Genomic DNA, 18360 nt, shown 5'->3' on the forward strand with positions numbered 1-18360 from the left:
AGCCAATTGGCTGGGTCAGATCTGGCTAAGCTGTGACAAAATTTGAGGGTGTTTTTTGTTTTTTTTGCTTTAATATTTGCATTTGTTCTCACAGTCGAGAGTAGGATGTTGAAAATTTTGGTCAATCAGAACAGTCAAGAACAGTTATAACCTCCTTTTGGTTTCAATCACTGCTGTAAATCTTTCTACAATAGATAAATCACTTACTTGACTGAAGAAGCCCAGTCTTTGTAGTAAATGAGGCTCTTCTAGGGCTGAGAGATCATTATCCTGGAAGCCAGTGGTGAGCTTTAGAGCTGGAGAAAGGGAAGGGGTAGGGGACTGGCATGAAGCTTTATCTAACAAACTGTAGACTTTTAAGATTGAGTGTTGAATGAACTTGGTACATGGTCATTTTCCTCATAAAAGTCAATGTGGGTGTGGAGCTCTCTAGGTGATTTAGTGATGTTCTTTGGTTGGGAATGTATGGATCTAGGTTTCATTGTATTTATTTTGTGTCACAGAGGGTTACAGAGACCTCCATTTCTGGGAGGGGTGTGGCACTCAGCTGTGATAGCAGAGGGCTGCCCTAGTCTAGAAAGTTTTTGTTTCCAAGAATCTCTGGGTCTTGTGAACAGCTCTGAAAGGACCCCTCTTGCTGACAGAGTTTTGCAGTTCTAGGTAGTAGATGTTAACCAGAGTCTTTGTAACTCTTTCCCCCACATCATAATTATTTGGACTCTGGACATGATGGAAGATAAAATGGTCTATATGAATGAACCTCTCTCCTTTATAGCCCAGAGATAATCTGTAGTGTTTCTGTTGACAGTGGTTTTTGAACTTTGGGGTAGTCATTTTCAATAAAGTTGCTAAGAATCATGTTGTTTCTTTAGTGTAGGGCTTGTGCCCTTCCTTATGCTAGGCATTTTGGCAGATTTGTCGAAGTTAAAATCCAAAAACTTGGACTAGAAGAGACATTTCTGGGTGACCAACACCCCCAGTTTGCTGAGACTATCCTGGTTTTTAAACGGAAAGTCCTGCATCCAGGTTCAGTCCTGGGCAAGCCAGGGCAGTTGGCCATTTTACTTTAACATTTGGACCACAAAGGAATCTTTAGAAATTGGTGTGTTTTTATGTAGCATAGAGGTAGTGCTTTCCCCTCTCCCCTCCCCATTTACAACTTTGCGATGCTTTGTGGGTTCTCTGTCATAAAACCAAGGATTATCTAGATGCACATGGAAACTTTTGAGATTTTTGCAAGCAGATGCAAAGAAATGCAAGCAGGCTCAGAAAGTTAGCCTTTGCTTTGGAGTTGGGTCTCTTCAGCTTTGAAAATGAGTGTCTTTGACCGTGGTCACTGAGATGGCACAAAGAGTGTTGTTGGATTTTTGTGTGGGTGACCAGTCTTGAAAACTGTGGTAACAGTTTTCCCTCCATCCCCATCACTGCCAGAGTTTGAGTAGCAGCCCACAGTTTTGGGTGTGCAAACCCAAATTCACTATCCTAGAAAGAGAGTAAGTTGTCCTGGTCAGTACTACTTTCCTAAGGCCATAAGATTGTTCCCAAATATAGGCTTCTGTCTATTGGAATGCCCCAGAATAAAACTCTGGAATTTGTGACATGGGGATGATTTCAAAGCTGAAATGTGCAATGGACCTCCACTCTCATATCTGAAATTCTCAGGCTGGTCATTCTCACCCAAAAAGTTGGATGCCCTTTTGTGCTTTATTGGAAAGAGAGAAGAAATTGCTTCTTTGAATACGTGACTTACCAAGTATGCTTTTCTAAGCCTGAGCAATTGGAGGGGGAAGAAAGGAAGGAGAAAGGCTGAAATTCAATGTACAGTGCTGTGTTATGCTGGCACTGTAATGGGAATATCTATGAAAATTTTAAATTGTTAGAAGCTTGCTTCATATTGTACTCCTTTATTCTTCCTACGTTATGCCTAGAGCTGATTCTTTCCAGAGATGAACGAATAAAGTTATCGGTACTGGGTCTTAATCATTTGATAGATGATAGGAAGTTCTCTGATCTCTATTGGGATAGAATGTGAACTTTATTACTCTTCAAGTGCCTGTTGTTTTGCAAACAAGGAGTAAGCAAAAGCTGGAGCTGAGGTGGAAAGGTGGAAACCTTGCTTACTATTTGTACGGAAAAGTTCAGTGGAATGAGCTTGCAGAATTTATTTATTTGTATGAATGGGAAGTACATGATCAGTAATTTGAGATAGGGAAAAGGATGAGGATGGCATTTTGTAAGCATCAGATCAGTGTCTCACTCTAAAATCTAGTCTTCTGGATTTTTTATTTTGAGGCAGGTTGCTCACTGAAGAAGTGTACATGGAGTGGCCCTTGGGACTCAGGTCCTTTGCTAAGAGCTTGGAAAAAGGCTCTGTTGAGCTGGTGCTTGAGCAGGTGGAGATGCCTACTTGGGTATCACCTGATCATATATGCTGACTTAGAGCAGGTTTGGCAAACTGTAGTCCGTGGGCAAAATCCAGCCCCCCGCCTATTTTTATACAGCCCACAAGCAAAGAATGGTTGGGAAAAAATCAAAAAGAGAATAATATTTTGTAAGATGGGAAAATTATATGAAATTCAAATTTCCCTGTCCATAAATACATTTTTATTGGAATGGAGCCACATCTATTTATTTACGTTTCGGCTATGGCTGCTTTTGCACTTCGACAGCAGAGTTGAGTAGTTGTGACAGAGAGTGTATGGCCCTCAGAGCTTAAACTATCTGCTATCTAGTTCTGACCAAAAACACTTGTTGACCCGTGACTTAGGGGAAGGACAGTGAGTTTTAGGATAACAAGGATTTTGTTTTATTTCATTTTGTTTTGAACGATTCAGCCTCCAAACTTGGAGGCTGGGGAAAAATGAGCGTTAATCATTATGTGCTTTTCTTGTTGTTTTTTTGTTTTTGTTTGTTTTACTTTTGCAGACCAATCAATTTTGTTCAAGTCATTGTTTGACAGCCTTTGGCAAAGACAGCTTATATTGGATCCCAAATGATTTGCTTTCTCATTGTTTTTTGTAAAAAGAACATTCTGTAGGATAATTATGGCATTCCTTACATATCACAGCTAGTTTTCTGCTACTTCTATCTGTACATGTTCTACTGCTGTGGGGTGAGGAGATGTATGTGTGGTATGCTTAAGAGCTTTATTCCAAATTTCAAACCTAGGCCCAGTCCTCCAAACTGGAGAGTTGTTACAGATTTTCAGGTAACAGGGCCACTTCAGTAGTAGGATGTTAGGAGGGACCCATGAAAATACCACTTAATTGGCTCAAGGATGTGTGGACTCTTCTAACCAGCGGACAGATCACCTCCCTTCCATGTAAACTTAGGATGGCACTTGAGATGCTGCCTGGAAGAGGGTTTATGATGAATTGATTTATGTGAGGTGTAAGAGCAGCATTTGGTAAGAAGTGGAGGCTGAAAAGAGAGCTCAGAACATATTTTAGGGCCTCAGAATTGTCCTTTGGGCAGGTCCTGAGTTGCAGATGGATGATCCCATAAATGCACCTTGCTCTTTATCACAGCACCCATGTTGTTGCATCTTAGACTGACTCAGGTAAGTGGTATAATAACTTAAGCTTCCTCTACTTTCCTTCTAGGTCACTCAATAAAAACAATAGAGAACATGAGAATGAGTCTCTAGAAGCAAGTTCAGGTATAACATGTGAACTTAAAATGTTCCAACAATGACAGGTTTTTTTTTGTTTTTCTTTTTAACATCTTTATTGGAGTATAATTCCTGTACAATGGTGTGTTAGTTTCTGCTTTATAACAAAGTGAGTCAGCTATGCATATACATATATCCCCATATCTCCTCCTTCTTGTGTCTCCCTCCCATCCTCCCTATCCCACCCCTCTAGGTGGTCACAAAGCACCGAGCTGATCTCCCTGTGCTATGCGGCTGCTTCCCACTAGCTATCTGTTTTACATTTGGTAGTGTATATATTTCCATGCCACTCTCTCACTTTGTCCCAGCTTACCCTTTCCCCTCCCCGTGTCCTCAAGCCTATTCTCTACGTCTGCGTCTTTATTCCTGTCCTGCCCCTAGGTTCTTCAGAATTATTATTATTATTATTTTTTAGATTCCATATATACGTGTTAACATACTGTATTTTAAGAGGCTCTCAGCTGGGCAGAGTTTAGCAGCTCTCCTCTTTCTGAGGACTTTCTGTGGGTGTCAGGATACCCACCAGGTTCAATGGCTTGAGAAGGAGAGGGTGTTCTGAGACAAGCACTGTACAGTGATCCAGGGTAGAAAATGTGGTGTGGTTATCTGCACCAACTGGCTTTGTGACTCTGGATCTGGAATATAACCTTGCTGAAGCCCTGGTTTCCTCATCTGCCAAATTGAGATGCTAGTTTCCACATGATATAACCCAATGTAAGATTTTAGGAGAAAATGGGTAATTTACAGAGCACACGTCATAGTAATAGTTCCGATTTATTGAGCCATGTGGCAGACCTGCGGCTAGCTCTTTTATCTGTATTCACTTTCTCTACTAGTCCTTATTACAGTCCTGTCGGACAGATGGTATTTATTTATTTTTATTTATTTTATTTTATTTTATTTTTTTGCGTTACGCGGGCCTCTCACTGTTGTGGCCTCTCCCGTTGCGGAGCACAGGCTCCGGACGCGCAGGCCCAGTGGCCATGGCTCACAGGCCTAGCCGTTCCGCGGCGTGTGGGATCCTCCCGGACCGGGGCACGAACCCGTGTCCCCCGCATCGGCAGGGGGACTCTGAACCACTGTGCCACCAGGGAAGCCCCAGATGGTATTTATTTACAGATGAGGAAATTGAGGCTCAGTGGCTTCAGATAAGCAGGAGCAGAGTTGGCCTTTGAAGTCAGTTCTTCTAGACTGTTTGGCCAATACTGGAGTCCAGGCCTCAAGTGCCCACACGGGACAGGGCTTCTGGGAGATGAGGATCCAGCATGAGGGCATTTCTCTCCACTTTCCCATATTGGCGAGGATGGCAGGATCATAACCTGGCCTGCTGTCTTAAATTCCAAGTGTTTCAAAGCCTAATGAGTTAGAGTCTTATTTTTTCCTTTATTGTGCTTATGGATTGTTATTTGCTTCTGTTTTGTTTCCTTAGACTTAATGTTCCCCTTCCCCCAGCTTCATCAGGAGAACCTATTTTCTCTAGCAGCAGAGACATCAACCTCATATTCCTCAGGGCCTGCGATGGTCCTGATCCATGATCAGGATTCCTTCTTAGTAACCCCATGTAGGACATCATCACATGTGTATGGAAAGACCCTGTATTCTCTTTTGAGCACTCATAACCCTCTCTTGGGAAGTCTGACAGGTCACAAATTCATGTACTGATACTTCAAATAGCACCTCCCTCGTGTCAAACACACAAAATATGGGAGAGAAAAAAGACTTTTTAGGTGGTGTAGATGGGAAGCTAGCCTGACATCAGATTGCAGAGAGTGATGAATATCAAATAAATGAATGGGTTTGCATTTAATTCTATAAGTAATGGAAGTGCTCAGCAGGCTTTGAATTGGGGAAAGGAAGGGTTGGGGGTCCAGGGAACATGATGAAAGTGATGTAGGGAAGAGAAGCATAAAAGGAGAGACTTGGTAGTACAGTTGTCAGTAAGGAGGGCTGCACCAGGGTTCTCCATTTCCCCTGTAAACTGCTGAGATGCACATTTCTCTCCTGACCCTCTATGGGATATAGCAGTTTGGAGGGGCTGCAGGAGGGAGGGCATGTTGGGCAGGGGATGAAAGGTAGCTCAGATTGCTGGACCTCTGGTGCTGCACCCATCTCCATCTCCTCATCCACTCTGATGGGTGGTCCTGAGCATCCAACAGAGAGCCTTCCACCCTCCTTAGGGTTCAGGCGTCCCTCCCTCGCCATCATTTGTGCAGCCCCTTCTCTGGTCACTCTGAGGTGCATTGCTTGGCTGAGGACTTGCCCTCCCTTCCTCAGGGTATGTGAATGTGGTGCTTTGAACTCCTGGGAGTATATGAGCTTCTTCCCCTACAACACCCTCAACCTGGCTGGGAGAGCAGGTCTGGTCAGCATTTCTTCACAAGAAGCTGAATTTCCCCTCTCGTTTAATTTTATATTTTCTCTCTATAGATTTTTTTTTAAAGCAGCATCATTCCTATTTATTCATCAGAGTGCCTGAAAATTTTGTTTCCTGATAGGTTTCTCTATAGTTATTTTAGAGCTAAAAACCTTTTCCATAAAGTAATTGTATCTACCGAGCAACAGGTTACATTTGACATCTGGAGTTGGTGTTCGGGAAAGAACACTGGACTTGGGGACAGGAGCCCTACGTACCAGCTCTGCCTCTGTTATTAACAGCTTCAATAAGAATGCTTTACCTTCCTGGATCTCAGTTTTTGCATGTTAAAAAAAAAAAAAAAGAAAGAAAGAAAAAGAAAACAAACAGCTTTTGACCTCTGAAGCCTTATTTCTCTTCCAAAAACTGGAAACTTAAAGAGTCATTCTGTTAGATGAGGCAAGACTTTCTCTTTAAGAAAACTAGTTACTATAAACAAAATTTTTAACCTCTCTTCGGGACCCACTGTTCTGTTATCAGATTGTTTCCTTTTTGCCCCAGTGTCAAAAGGCCTAAAATCGTGGGAGCAAATGTCAGAGTTGAGCTTAAAAAGTGGTGAGATTTATCAGACTTGCATTCCATGAAGATATTCTGGGAATGTTTGGTTCCCCTCTTCCCTCCTTGTGTGCTTCTTGTTTTCTTCCTGTGTTTGGGATTCTCTGGGGGTTTAAAGCATGGTGCTGGCTCTTTTTCTCTTGGTACTTAGTTTCATTTTGGACTTCAACAAGGAACATCCTTTGGTGAACTCTGTGCCATTGAAGATAAACCTGTCAGTAAAAGCAAGAAAATTGTGTTCTCGTCTGATAGAGAGTCATTCATTCCCTGAATTGTTCAGGTAAGAAATAAGGGATCTGTTAGAAAGAGTACCTGTCCTGAGAGTGGATTTGAACTCAGATCCCCTGATTCTAGAGCAGGTTCTCTGCAGAGAACCTGCACTAAAACCTGGGCTCCCTATAACCTTAAGCAAGTTACTTAACCCCTTGAAACAGTTTCCTAACTGTGTGAAAACCAGGATAATAGTAGCATCTCTTTGCTGGTGTCTTGTGGAGATGAAAGTGCCTGGTGCGCTTAGCACAGCACCGCACTCAGTGTGCATCACCTTTATTGCCGTTCTGCTTCTCTCTCTTCCAGGTCACCCACAGGACCCTCCTCAGTACAGTCACAGCTAGGTACACAGTGACCTGCAGTTGTGCTGGGTGCCTAGGAGGGGTGGGCTGTCTAAGAAGCCATGTGTTTCTTTAGGCTGATCCTGTTTTAATACTGCTCGTGGCTATGTTGAATTGTGTTGGCTGGGTGGCGGTGCCAGTGTGTTTATTTCTGATGCCTGCACAAGCATCTACTAATAAAGCATGCCACTAATGCTTTTTTTTCTTGGTGGTGAGAATTGGTATGGGATTTATTTAGAGATGATTCAAAGGTCTTTTATCTCTGTGGTCACTTATCTGCCAAACCAGGATTGCTGCTAAGCTCAAAGCATGACTCAAAATGAAACTTTCGAAGTAGTGTCATAAGAACGATCAAGTGGGGTTCAGCTGGTGCTTCCTTGCACCCCTGACACGCTCCCAGCATTTGCAGAGTCACCTGCCCTTCTCCATCATCCCAATTCTACATCCTTGAAAAGTCCTCTCTTAAGGCATTTCCAGTTGACCTTCAGTTGCGTTGCCTTTTTTTATTTTTAATAAAAGGCAAGAGAAATAATCCTGTTTTGCCCTTCTCTACCCCATCCTTTGGGTCTTCTGATTCCTGCAACTCTAAATGAAAAACATCCCACCTTCCAAACACTACAATGCAGGACATCCCAGGATGTCCCTCTCCTGCCTTTCTTGTTCACGAGACATGAGTCACTTTGGTCAGGAAGTCGCTGGGTCTGGTTAAGGTTTCCTAGGCACAGAACATGGGGATGTGGCAGTGAGGTTCTCAAAGCCTGGGCCTCAGGCATTGGTTCAGGCTCCTGACTGCCTTACATACAGAAATCAAACACATGAGGCAATGAAGCCTTGTGTTATAGGGGTTTGGTTTATCCACAATAAGCTAAAAATTCGTGTTATAATTTTCACATGGCCAAGTTACTTTGGGGAAATGGTTTCAACTCGTTTGGTCCTCAGGGTGACTTGACTTGGAAGGTGGCATTAAGACTCTGCTCCCCGCATGCCCACAAGAGGAGCCAGTGGCCAGAGGGAGAGGCTGCCAGTGGGAAGGCAGAAACTCAGTAGAGCCAGGTTCCCAGGAGGTGTGCAGACAGACACAGCATGCAAACACCCACATGGACTAGCTGTTGTATGCAGTGTGTGCAGGAGTCTGAATTATGTGCTGTCTGGTGAAGCCGCAAGCGCTTGGTGCAAGCTGAGGCCGCAGTCAGAGCATGTCAGCCCAGGATAGCCAGCCCAGTCCCTGCACTGAGGGCAGGTTTGGATGACATAACTTCTAGGGCTCCTTTCCACCTTCCATAGTATTCCATTGGATCTTGGCCTATGAAGGCAGGGGGCCTCCGTCTGTACCTGGAGTGTGCCTTTGCCTCTGAAGTCCCAGGTTTGTGCTTTTTCTTGCCTGCCCCTCCCTCCTCAGACTAACTTCCCTCACCTCCCCACCAGCCTCTGACCTCACCAGGGGAAAGAGTGGAGGCCTTTATTGACTCTGAAAAATCCAAGCAGTTCCCATCTTGGTACCTGGCCCTTGAGGCCGTTTGATAATCATCATTAGTATCAAATGCAGGTTGCTTCAGTGTGTTTTTCTAGACCTTGTTTATGGTGGTTTTCCCACAGTGTCTTTTTCGGCCCTCACAAGTTTCTAGCCAGTTTCACAGTTGGGGTGGGGTGGGGGAGGATTGGTGGAGATGGAGCAGAGTGGGTAGAGAATTCTTGAAGGGACAGGGACAGACAGCAGTTCTGTCCTTCAAGGTGGACCACCATGCCTTGCCAATAAGAAGTAATCATTTGCAGATATGAATGTGCCCGGGAACGTGGGCAGCCTTTCATGCCAGGCCAGTTAGTTCATTTGTTCAGTGCTGTGAATGAGAACCCATTCACAACACTAAACAAATCGGGGGTTTCAGCATTGTTCACAACAGACTGTATCTCTGGAGAACAGCCTTAAAGGAGTGGATCATGGGTGTGGTTAAAGGAGATCTATTTGTAGCATACAGTGGGAATCTCCGTGATTTCTCCATCCTTGTCCTTTCAGGGGAGCAAGAGGTGGACACGGGTTTATTTGGCTGTGGGGCTCTTTCTTGCACCATCAGGTTCCTGAACTTCCCAGTCTTCCTACTGGATTACTGCCATTGAGTAAGCGGCAGGGCAGCATCATGCTGGGATGTGGGTGCCGTTGGGTCATGAAGGAAGGCAAGATCAGGAGATCCAGAAAGGGTCTGAGAACCAGGAGTTAAATCTGACACAGGCCAGAATCTGGCACCAGGTCAGGAGGCAGGCGAAGGCCAACCACAGAAGCTATGGGTCAAAAGGAAAGAATGGGCCCACAGTTGGGTCACACTTCCAGCATCATGGACTTCACTGAGAGTCAGAAGATCCTCTGAATATTTCCATTGCAGCCTCGCTCATAAACAAACAGAAGACACCTTCCAAAATCCCTCATGGACAGTTATTTGGCCGCTGCTCAATGGCCCTCAGGGAGGAGGCTCGCTGCTACCTCTTGAGGCAGCTCTGGTTTTAGTAAAGCTCTTTCTTATGTTGCACTAAAATCATTCTTTTAAAGCCTAAATATTTCCAGTTCCTGGGATTCCATCGTTTCCTGATGCCAAAGCACCTTGGTTCCTATGCCAGGAATGCCACTTTGTCAGTGTCCTTCCTAAAAGGCATCAGTGGGGAGGACTCACAGAGCAGAGGACAAAACTGGAAGGTGGTCTGGGGCTGCAGGGGACTGTGCCCTCCTCCACTCTAAGCGTAGTATCTCTATTAACAGGACCCCAGGCTCTGTCAGCTTTCTGGCAGCTTCATCATTGTCAGTGTATACTGAGCTCAAGGTCAAGGAGACTCCAATTTAATATTGCCTTCTGCTACTTTTGCTGGTCTACATCATCACATCCTACATACAGTGGACTCTGGGCCAAAATGCAGGTGTTTGCATTATCCTTCTTATCATTTCTTTGTGCATAGTTCTAGGCAGGGATCTGAGTCAAAGATTAGTCAGATGGTCTAGTTAGGGTCTGTGGACTACGCAGAAGGCACAGAAATAGGGCAACTTTGAAATGTAGATGCCCTCTCACTCAGAGTTCGTCTTCTGTGCTTTCGTACTGGGGCATCCCTAGATGGTTCTCCACCATCTGTGAACCTGCTTTCTCATTTACATAGTGGCCTTTTTGGATCTAACTAAAAAAGTTTTAAAAGTGTGTTATCAAAGGTAAAGTATTTTCTTCTCGGTTACGGTGTATGCTCTCTGAGGACAGAAGTTGTGTCTTTTATTTCCTGGCCTGGGTGTCAAACAAGTTCTTGTTAGCTCTGTGCCAATGAAGGTAGCTCTATGGAAAAAACTCTCTTTTCTATCAAAACAGCTTCTGCCTAGTCAGCCCTGTATATTTTGCATTGGTTTTTTAGAAACATCTGAAACTTTTCATCATGCTGCCTTTTCTGTGCTCCCATCCAGATATACCATAGGAGAGTTGAAGCATCTAAATTCGACATGAATCTACAGAGTTGTAGGTTGTGTTCAGCATAAATGCTGTGTGGGGTATAGACAGTTCTTATTGGAAGAATTGATCTCAGAGCATTTAGGGTAAAACCCAGGACAGTACAACATACTGTCAAAATGAGTGTTTCAGATAGTGCATAGTGTGGAAAATTGGTAGCAACCGTCACATCTGCGCAGTACCTTTACAAAGGGTTTGCATCGCCCAACTGTAACCTCTTTCTGGTTTGTTTTTGGGATAGTTCCATGAAGCAGCTGTTATTCCTCCCTGTTTTAAAGACTGAGGGAGGGACTTTGAGGGTTTTTAATCTGGCTTGCCCTAAGTTACAACTAATTACCAGGGGAGAGGGAATGGAGAGACTCAAACCTTCATCAGACCCTTGGTCTCTTGGTTTCTAGCAGTAGGACGCCATCGTTGAATGGTGCACTTTAGCTGGTCCTGCTGGTACCTCCTCAAGAGAGAATAGTTGAGTCCTGTGCAGCTCACCTAATTGCTCCTCCTGCATGTTCCCAGTCTAGGCTGTGGGTGAACCTGGGCATTGTAGCTTCATCCCGGAGACCTACAGCCACCTCCCCGCTGGAGAACATTCCTCATCAGGGCATAGCAGCAGTGAGACATGGTAAGAAGTGATAGCTGGCAGTACATGCAGCACAGAGCTATGGATAATAGGCTCACTGAGACTTAATCTAGAAGCTGTTTACAAAAGTATTCTTAGGTGTCCTGGTTTGGACTGAAAATGTGGGATTCAGCAAAGGACCTGTCCAAAACAAGATTCCATTAGCCCTGTCTGGCCTGAGACTTGAGGGGAGGGTGACCACTCCGTGCTGGGGGTTCTGGTTTTGAGTCCTTCTGCTTCTAGCAAGTGAATCTCTGTTTTCTCATATTTAACAGGGGATTAATACTGTGTCTCTTCCTTACACATTACTTTGAAGATAATCTGAGCGCACGGTTGTAAAGTGGTTCTGAAATGTTAAAAGTGAAATGGAAATATAAGGTGTTTTTCTGTAGAACTACCCTATATTAGATTCTTAACAAGCTGTAGTCTCTAATTAAACTTTTCCAGGCTTCCTTTAATATCCCTAGGCTCTCTCTTCCCCAGCTTTGGATAAAGCCCCCAGACGTGGCTGTGGTCAACAGCAGCTGCAGGTTGGATGTGATCAGCGGCTTAGTCCAGATCACCAGCACATGGTGTAATTGCCCTTTGTGAAATTCTGGGGCGAGAGGTCAGCCTTCTTTACCCATCTTTGTCACTTCTCAGTCATCTGTATCCTGGTGGCAGTTGGGTTATCCCGGCATCCTTCCCCTACCCCCACCTCCCTGCCCCACCCCCCTCTCTTGGAGCCCAGGAAAAAACCATCTGCTGAGTTGGCTTTCAGAAGATTTTTTTTTAAATACCAATTTCCCTTTGTTCCAAGGCAACCTCCAATCAGAGCTGGGGTCTGCTGGGTTTGGCGAGAGGCTGGTATTGTGTTTCGTGCTCCCGGAGGAAAGGTTGTCCACTTGCTTTTCTTTTTGATTCGATTCCCTGCCATTCTGCAGGAGAGTCAGAAGTTGCAGCTGCCGCTGTCAGCTGTAAATGGGGGACCCCCTTGTTTAAGAACCTGCATGTTAATCCTTTGGCAGGGGGTGGAGAAAATAAAAACAAAAACAAAACAGAAAAAAATGAAAACCATCACTAAGAAAAGTATTTCTTCCTGTTCCTACCTCATTTTGTAAGTCACACAAAATCTTACTGGTTGCTTAAGCTTAGGCCTTGCTGTCCGTGGATGTTTGCTTGGAGATCCTTCGGTGTACAGCCTCTTAACGTTTCCTCATTTCCTGCTGAAGAATATGAACTGTGCCTCAGAGGAAGAGGAGAGTCATTCTTTTATGGAAAACTTGAACCACAGGGAAAAGCAACTGGCCGTGCAGGCTGCTTTCCTGAGCAGAGCCACAGCCACCATTTTGTTGCTGAGTGCAGCTGGGAACGTTGCCAAGCACTCAACACACACTGTCTACTAAATCCGCCCCACCACGGCAGTGGAGATGTTATTATCCCCATTTTACAGTTGTATGCAGTGAGGTGCAGAAACCTCCAGTGCCTTGCTTCAGTCTCAGGGTCGGGAAGCTGGGATCCCAGCGTGTCCACCCTCTGAGCCCTGAGGCAGCTTCTCACTCAGGGCTCGGGGGGTTGAGCCCAAGCCCAAGGTTCTAAGCCTGCCCTCCTGAAGACCCACAAGCAGGTGCCTTCTCAATGTTTCCATTTCTCTGTAAACTGGGACCAGAATAGTTAGATGCCTGAGCACCCAGAGGGATAGTTTCGTCAAATCTTGTGAAAGTTTTATGAACTCTTCTATTCCTGAACCATGTGCATTTGTCCTCTTTTTCTGTCATGTTCCACAAAATAAGTGAAAATCATCTCAGCAGGTTCAGGAGATGCTCTGAGATATCTTCTCAAGTGGTCCTGCAACTTTGTGAGCAGAGCACCCTGCTGGCCTCTGGCCTTGCACGCCCAGCCCTCGCTTGCTACACACACTCCCAACCTTCACTCATGGGCTTTCCTGGGTGAGAGCCTTTAACAAACCAAAGGGTATGTCTTTCTCCTTTATGGTGATGAGAGGAGAGGTCAGGGAATGAACACATGATGAATTCTGTAAATTGGTGAAAACCCGTAAAATCCATAAAGCTGTTTTTAAACATGCCATCTCCTCCATCCTCTCACTATTAGGCTGGAATTATGACACAGAGCATTGGGGGACTGGAGGATTCCCCTAGAATGGAAAATAAAGTAAAACAAACACAACAGAAAGAGAGAGAAGCCAATGGTTTCTCTTTTGCTTCCTCCTAAGGATATAGAATTTTCCTAGATAACTTACAATGCGTGTGTGTCTGTATTTATTTTACTATCTTAAAATACATTGTAGGCACCTGTTAATGTGAATTATAAGAAATACGGTGACTTGACTTAGCAGTGTACTCAGCTGTGCTCCTGAAACTCTCCGATAAAGTCTTGTTCAAAACCTTACTATGTGAACTGAAGTAATTTTTACTAACTGGTCTCTCCTTCACTTTCTAATACAATCCAAGAGTAAAAACAAATCTCGCCTGAAGCAATTCAGAGAGAGAGAGCAAGAGAAGACAGCATATAGACACATTGGAGAGAGGTTTTAAGTGCCGGTATTCGTAAACTGGGTGGTAGCGGGTACAGGGGCAGTGGGCCAGAGGCCAAGAAGAATGGTCCCTACTTTCAGCTCTGCCAGTGGACTCAGGCTGCACTTTGGGTTAGCCAGCCTCCCTTTCTAGCTCTGTTTTACCTGAGGCTGCAGATCCCAGAGGTGTGAGAGCAGGAGAACAGGAGGAAATAGTAAAGGGAGAATGTTGACTTCAGAACAGTGGGCTCTGCTGGACCTGAGAAAGATGCCCCAACAAAGAGTCATAGAGCTGAGCTTAGCAGTACTTGGGTACCCCTGCTGATGCCAACTGTCCCATTTACAGTGCACCCTTTCTTCTGCATCACTGAGTCATTCATTCATTTATACACTCATTTAATAAAAGGTATTTTCTTCAATCCCTATGTGTCTCATGCCAGGGACTATCATGGAGTTATAACTGGGCATTATTCTTAAGTGGGGTAATGTTGTCTGTCTGATTTGCAGGCTACCTCAAAGTAGGAACTGAGACAGAAAAACTTCTTCATAACACCTCAACTAGGAAGAAGGATGTCAGAATTCGCAAAAAAATACCTTGTAGTTGACTGGTTGATTTGACTGAGTGATAGGGACAGTCCCTGGCTAATTAAAAAGAAAGACGAGAAGTACCTTGAAGCAGAACAAGAAGAGACGTGAGTTGAAGGCATCCATTCTGTGAGACACATGTGGCTTATGGTACTGATGTATTTAATCAATGGGATGTCCTTGAGATTTCCAGCATAGAAAGAAGAATAGAGAAAAGCAAGGTTGGCTGAAAACCTGAAAAATCATGTCACACATTTTGTTAGAGGGAGCAGAATCCAGACAGTCTTGAAGTCTAATTCCAGATTGATGATACTGATACAGGATGTAGTTATTAATTAATCCGTGTTAGCCCACCCCAAACTAACTTAACATTGGTAAAAATGATCACATATACATAAATGAATCCCTATTAATAGTGACGCTGCCTTTTCACTCTTCATACAACTTAATGTCCAGTTTCAGCCATCTGATGGGTCTAACAGAGAACCACTTACATAGTCACTTAATAAAGATTTTATTTTCTGTATTTGATGGTAACGACAAAGGCTACAGCCTAGTACTTAAGCTACCCAGTGGAGGAGATGGAAGTAGAAAAGTAGAAATCTCCGGTTACTGGGGCAAATCAAGTGCAAGGGTGGAGGCCATGTGAGAGCTGGCCCCTGCAAAGGGAAGGAGGGATGTTTGGCATCTGGAAGAAGAGGTGGGGCCGGGGGTAGAGAATTCGCTCATGCTTATGGGCTGGGGGAAGGGCTGCCTCTGAAAGGCTCTCTCAGTCCAGGCAACCAGTGCAGAGGAGGGATGGAAGAACTGGTGAGAAAGTGGGCACTCCTGGATGAGCTTGGCCTTTGGTCCTGGACCCTCTCAAAAGTACTTACTGCTCCACCCGAGGTACTGGTGGCTTTCTACTAGTGTGGAAGCCACTGCTCACACCCCCTTGGGGGCAGCCGTGCAGGTGGGCCTGAGAGGGGCCGCCACGGGCTGGACCAGCTGTGCCCCCTCCACCTCTAGGGAGGAGCAGGTGCTGATCTTCTGGATGCCTGGCTTTCCTTCTGGCTTCATTCCTAAATGACAGCTGACCTTTGCTCCCGATATTAGGCCTGCAGCAGAGCACTCTCCGTCTGGGCCTGACTGCTGTGCAGCAGTGGCTGCTTCTGCTCATCTCATTTAACACAGAGAGACAACAGCTCGTCCTTGGAGCTTTTCTTTCTCAGAAGAGGACAGCCCCGCTATGGGGTTCAGCCTGTGGGCAGTGGAGGCAAAGAGCTGGAGAGGAAGACATATATTTAGGAGATAGTCCGAGTCATATCTAGAGAACATCAGAGAAGGACGCACAGTCACATACATCCTTCTGTCATCATGTTTTCTCTGATGAGCTCTGTCTGAGGAGCCCTAAGAAGGTGGTGTGGTTTGGTGTGTGCATTAGAGAGTATTTGGTGTTAGGTGCACATACATGTATGTGTGTGTGTCTGGCCTCTGGGAAGATAGATACTGTATATGATGCAATAGAGCCCTGACTGAGAAACAGGAGATTAGTCTCTGCTCCCAACCACCTGGGTTTCCTCACTGCCTCTTGTTCTCAGGAGTCACATCTTGAAATGAAGGCAATGAAGCAGAATATACAAAAGTCTTTTCCAACTGAGATATTCCAATAAATCCCCATATAAATACTGATTCATATAACTAGGAGGCATATTAATATATGGACTTGATTTGACCTAATTATTAATATAATAACATGCATAGTTTTGTTAAATAGCTGCCTATAAGTATAAAATACATATTTATTTGAAAAAAGAGTATAGACATATTCTGCTACACTTGATATGAATGATGACTAAGAATGAAAATCCGGGCAGGTGAAAGGATACAGAGCCATCACTCCAGGTATATACAGACTTGTTTGGCCTTCAGAGAAGCCTCCAAACTTCACCTTTGGTTGGGAAGGTTAGGCCCAAGTGTGATGCTCATCTTGTGCCAGATGCTGGGGTGTGTGAAGAATCCAGAGAAGGATGAAGGAAGAGAGGAGGCTTGAATGGGCCTTGAGGGAAGCAGAGGATGTAGGCAGGAGGGAAAAGTGGCCAGGGCATTGTTTGAACCGTTGTCCAGGGGGCAGGATGCTCACTGTCTGCCTTGAATCCGCTGGGCTGACCTGCAAGGTCTACCTGGAAATCTGGAGTGCAGGAAAGCCTCGGGAGAGCAGATAGGGAGATCCGACTTCTTCCTGAGCGCATCAAGAAAGATATGTTAAAACAAACAAAAAAACAAACATACAAAAAAGAAAGATATGTTGCCACTCGCTCCCAAGTTGTGGAGAAGAGAATGCGGGTGTCTGCAGAGAGCTGCTTTAAGAAATCAAAATACAGCACCAATGGAGGGAAGCAAGCCCAGAGTGGACAAGAAACAGAGGTCTGCTGCAGCCCCCAGTGAGGAGAGGAAGTGCCCTTGGTTTTCGCTATCACCCTGAAGAGGCCTAAAGAGCCTTCAGGCAGGTACAAAGGAACGCCTCCAACATTCTGATTCCTGTGAGTTAGAGAAGCTCAGTCATTTTCTTAAGAATCCATTGATTGTGTGTTAGGGACACTTATGAAAAGCTGATTAGAAAGTGCCTGGAGTGAAGAAGAGCTTAAGGTGCCCACAAAGTTTCCAAATCCAGTATTTTGCTGTGGACTGTCTCCAGCTGTCTGTTTCACTGTTTTGTTTTCTGCTATGCTTCGTACCCATTCCTCTGCTACTACTGATTTCTCCAGCTCAGTATAGGACTCAGTAAATATCTGCTTTTCCACCCCTTCTCCAAACAGCTGAAATGGGAGAGAAAAGCCAGCATATGTTTCCTTCCACCATCATTTCCTCTCAAACTTTTTTTTAACTCCTTTAGGTGTGATCTACCCATACACAATGAGGAGGAACAAATTGCACTTTTTGTGTGTTAGAAAGGAACAAAAATGCATATGGCCATGATGGGGAATTTCCCCCACCCTCAGAAGGTGGGGGAACAGGGCAGTGGTGTGAAAGAATGAATTAGTTATGGCAAATCTTGTTAGTGTCCATTGTAAGGAGAGAAGCTAAGCCATCTGTGGCCACTTGCAAAATTGTTCCTTGTTTGTTCAGGCTCCCCACCGAAGCAAATCTTTGTGGCTTCTGCTAATTTGCGTACTGTCACTTGTTTGCCAACTGGAGGGTGTCTGGACATGTGTATGTGAGAGGGCGTCTGAGTGGACATGTATGTGTGTATTGGTATGCTGTAGAAATAGATGTCTTGGGGGCTGGCTTTGATGGGGCTCTGGGCTTAGGAGGAGAGGGAGGAATCCTGGGAGATCCTATCTATGTCATTTTTGGGCATTCCTCGTCAGTATCTCCAATTGCCTTCTTGCGCTCCTATCCTTTACTTCTCCTCTGAGTCTCCTGCTGCCCTAATTTCTCTCCCATCTTTGCTTCAGCTTCAGTTCTTAATTGGTGGTGTGTGTTCTGAAAGAGGTAGAACATGTTTAGGGAAGTTTACATCTAGTTAAAAGCTAAGAGAGGTATGTGCCACCAGTGTGACCAAATAGTTCTATGTCAAAGATATTGTTGTTTCACCTGCATTCATTCTACAAGTGTTTACAGTGAGCCTACTGGAGACAAGTGGTGTACCGTATGCTGTAGGGATCTAAAGGCTTCGTGACCTCTATTACCCTTGTCTTCAGGGAGCTTCCATGGAGTAGAAGTGATGCATGATGAGCAACACATGCTCTGTGGATGGGATGAACTAAGTTCTGGAGGTCATGCATGGAGGGATTAGTTATCATCGTCCATTGACCACCAAAGGCTTTGCTCCTGAGGGAGTGTGGGAGACAGAAGATTGTGTAGGGTGTGTGGTCAGGAGGGCTCTCATGCTAGACTTCTGGGATGTCCAGGCTGGCATCCTAGGGAAAATGGTAAACACAAA

General features: G+C 44.8%; 1 protein-coding gene across 4 annotated transcripts in view; it reads left to right on the forward strand.

Annotated features, from left to right (window-relative positions):
• SETBP1 (SET binding protein 1) overlaps positions 1–18360 on the forward strand; it is a 375356-nt gene that overhangs the window by 20785 nt on the left and 336211 nt on the right. The window lies entirely within an intron of this gene.

Source organism: Globicephala melas, chromosome 13, assembly GCF_963455315.2.
Source record: "Globicephala melas chromosome 13, mGloMel1.2, whole genome shotgun sequence".
NCBI lineage: Eukaryota > Metazoa > Chordata > Mammalia > Artiodactyla > Delphinidae > Globicephala > Globicephala melas.